The 3,877-nt window shown below is 34.6% G+C and overlaps 1 long non-coding RNA gene across 2 annotated transcripts; it reads left to right on the top strand.

Moving 5' to 3' along the window:
* The first annotated feature begins 282 nt into the window (after nucleotides 1-282).
* Nucleotides 283-3,060, top strand: LOC127167807 (uncharacterized). Of its 2 annotated transcripts, none has more exons than XR_007828027.1 (3): nucleotides 283-461; nucleotides 1,937-2,353; nucleotides 2,604-3,060. It is a non-coding gene; the product is annotated as an uncharacterized LOC127167807 (long non-coding RNA). The 2 variants fall into 2 exon arrangements; XR_007828028.1 differs by having other exon boundaries at nucleotides 1,937-2,019; nucleotides 2,604-3,056.
* Nucleotides 3,061-3,877: the final 817 nt, after the last annotated feature.

Raw genomic sequence — 3,877 nt, 5'->3', positions numbered from 1 at the left:
TTTAGGGATAATGAGTGCAGCAACTGACAGTGCTTTCTTGGATAGTGGTGGTGGTGGATAACGTTGGGTGGTGAGTGCTGTCCCATCACACCATATCTATGGGAATGAGCCAAGGCATCAGGTGGTGTGACTGTCTCACTCGCCCAACGTTCACCTGAAGCACTCTTACCATAGCGAGACGCTGCTCTAAATTCTCGCACTGTCAGTGAGAGATCAGTAGTGAGGCATCGCTCGGTGGGTGACGGATGGTGTCAAAGACAGAAGATGTTAAATGATAGAGTGGAGTCGTGTAAATTACTTACGGATTATTTTGATGTTTTTATTAGCTGTTTGAACTCTCAATCTGGCGGCACCCATTCACTGCAGAGGATCCATTGGAGGGCAAGTGATATAATGCTAAATTTCTACAAATCTGTTGTGTTGAAGAGACAAGCTCATCTACAATCTGGACAGCTTGCAAGGTGAGTAAATTTTCAGTTTTTTATATCAATCGGCTATAATCACATTCAAATACACAGGCCAGATTTGGAACGCCTGTCATTCATGAAGTCCTACACGTTGGCCGGATGTTCATTGAATGGCTAATTCAATTATGCTGTCAGCTTCCAAGAAGGATGTAGAGAATCTTGGCCCACTTTTACACATTTTACCCATTCCACAGAATACTGTAGATTTTAAATTGGCATGCTTTATATATGATGCAAGATCACTAACTAATTTTGCAAATAGTTGCATACATTTGCATCAGAAAAATCTGTAGTGGAAAGGGATTGTGGGCTCCAAAAGCTTCAAAATACTTCAAAAATTCCCTGGAAATAGTGCTTTTAGACACATTTAGACTTATGAGATATACACAACCAATCAAAAGTTTTTGAACAGTAAGATTTTTAATGTTTTTAAAGAAGTCTCTTCTGCTTACAAAGCCTGCATTTATTTTATCCAAATTACAGCAAAACAGTTACATTTTGAAATATTTTTAATATTTGAAATAACTGTTTTCGATTTGTATATTTTAAAAATCTGATTATTCCTTTGATCAAAGCTAAATTTTCAGCATTACTCCAGTCTTCAGTGTCACATGATCCTTTAGAAATCATTCTAATATGCTGATTTGCTGTTCAAGAAACATTTATTATTATTATCAATATTTAAAACAGTTGAGTACATTTTTTTTTTTTTTTTTTTTTTTTTTTTTTTTTTTTTTTCTTTGAATTTGAGAAAGAAAGATCCAACGATCAGCATTTATCTGAAATAAAAAGCTTTTATAACCTTATACACTATACCATTCAAAAGCTTGGAGTCAGTATTTTTTAGGGGAAGAAATAATGGGAATTAATTATTTTCTTTAGCAAGGATGCTTTAAATTAATCAAAAGTGATGATAAAGACATTTGTAATGTTACAAAAGATTTCTATTTCAGATAAATGCTGTTCTTCTGAACTTTCTATTCAAAGCAACCTGAAAAAAATTATACTCAGCTGTTTTTAACATAATAATAATAATAATAATAATAATAATAATAATATGTTTTTTTGAGCAGCAAATCAGAATATTACAATGCTTTCTGAAGGATCATGTGACTGGAGTAATGATGCTAAAAATGTAGCTTTGAAATCACAAGAATGAATTACATTTTAAAATATATTCAAATAGAAAACAGTTATTTTAAATAGTAAAAATATTTCAGAATTTTACTGTTTTTGCTGTACTTTGGATCAAATAAATGCAGGCTTGGTGAACAGAAGACACTTCTGTAAAAAAACATTTCAAAATCTTACGGTTCAAAAACTTATGACTAGTAGTGTACAGTTTTATATATATTGCGATTTTTTTTTATTAGGATTCTGCTTGTTTTTTCTCCTAATTAGCTTTTTTTTTTTTTTTTGATATCTAATTGATATCTAATGGCTAAATGCTGCTTTAACATGTTTTGTAGAGTGCGGAAGAATATGGCCTGATATGGATCACCTCAGATTTAATATCTGTGGCGATTGTCATCGGCATCTTCATTTTTCAGAAGTAAGTGCATCTCTTTTATGTCCTTCAAGTTGTTTCTTAATGCTTTTTAATACTGGAAGCTATTTTGCTGTGTCAGTAGTGGCTTTAATCTTCAATATGACTATTTCTGTGCTCGCACACATTTGCACGAAAGCAGTCCTTGGCGTTAATGTTAGGTTGTTTTGTAGTTAGCACGCTTGCTATATCTCTGCTGGGCGGCCGGGCGCTTTTCAACTGATGGCTCTGCTCTTTTCTTCTTGGCAATCTCTACTTTCCATTTTCTCTCTGTCCTCTGCTCTTTGCATGCGCCTGTCCTCCGCTGCTCGCTGAAATTGCTCAGCTATCACCTGATCAGGTAATGAGGATGAGTATTTTAGGGTCTTGATTTGTTCTGTTTCTTATGTCTGTTTGTATTTTTCGTTCCAGTAATTATCATTCTTAGTGCTTTTACTTTAGTGTTGCTCTTTAATCCTTTTAAGTGTTCTCAGTCACTTTATCTCATCAAATATTTCAAGATCCAATACTTAATGAGCAGAACTTTGTGGCACTTTCAAAGCCTCAGAAGTGTGTTTTGTTGACTGTGTGTTGTCATGTTTTTTCCTCAGGTGGAAGATGAGTGGTATGCGCAGCTACAACCCTGAGCAGATCATGCTAAGCGCTGTAGTACGTCGGCCGAGTCGTGACGTCAACCTCATGAAGGAGAAACTGATCTTCTCAGGTGAGACTAATGAGCACACAGCTGTGTGGAGATAAAGCCTGGTTAATGGACCCTTATCACACCGGAATTGAACACCGGAAGCGCTTGTCGAAGCAGTGTATCGATTCTTCCAGTTATGTATATTTTTCAATATGCTGTAATCACTAGTTGAATAAAAGCCTGTTAAAATGAGCATCTGCAGGATGATTTCAAACTCCGGACATTTTCAGAGACAGGCGAAGAAATATTCTGATGATTACTGTGCACAGAATTTTCCAAACGCAACGGAACTTGTAGTTTTAATCCAACGTACCGATCTGAAAACCCATGGCTCGTAAACATTCGTGATTTCACCACACTGCGTCAATGCTGCAGTGTGTGTGAGACCTGATGAATAAGATCAGAATCAACATTCATTTATTCATTTGTATTCAATTTTAGTCTTTATTCTGTCATTTTTCATTCACAGTCATTTCACTGTATGTAATTCACGTTTATGCCAAAATTCTTAATTAATACTCATATCCCGCTGTCAACGCGTTATACTGACTAAGATTAATTAGCTAAAATGTTCAACGTTGTTATTTCTTTAAGGCAACGACCATGTATTCATTCATCTATTTTAATACCGCTCTTACGAAAATTAACCATGGTATGTGTAGTAAAACTACGGCAATACAAATGGAAATCAGTCTGTGGAAAAAATGAAATAAAATATAACATGGGTACTACATTAACTATAGTAAATCCATGGTTAATTTTGTAAGGGTGTTTATTTAAAATGTATTGTAATGTAAACGGTTAGAAAATATGATGAGAACAGTTTGCACTGTATTATTCTTATGGTCTAGATGTTAAAGGGAAGAGTTCTTTCAAAGTCCTGCCCATTCTGGAGGAAGGGTCCAAAGAATTCTGGAAGCCATTCATTGACATACAAACCTGTAAGTTTTGTTTATTTGTGTGTTTGTATATATAGATATATATAAATTTAATTAATTTTTGGAAATGCAAACTGATATTTCCCACTGACACACTACAGCAAAAAATAGAAATCACTGACTTAAAACAATTGTTTAGCTGGTGAAAATACTAGTGTTCCAATCATTTTGGCCACCACTGTATGAGGTGTTCAGATGTAAAAGACTAAAAATGTGCAGTTTGAAATTTTTATCCAAAAATGAG

This window comes from Labeo rohita, chromosome 7 (genome assembly GCF_022985175.1).
Source record: "Labeo rohita strain BAU-BD-2019 chromosome 7, IGBB_LRoh.1.0, whole genome shotgun sequence".
Classification (NCBI taxonomy): Eukaryota; Metazoa; Chordata; class Actinopteri; order Cypriniformes; family Cyprinidae; genus Labeo; species Labeo rohita.
The sequence above is the reverse complement of the archived record's forward strand: the minus strand, read 5'-3'. Positions and strand labels throughout refer to the sequence as shown.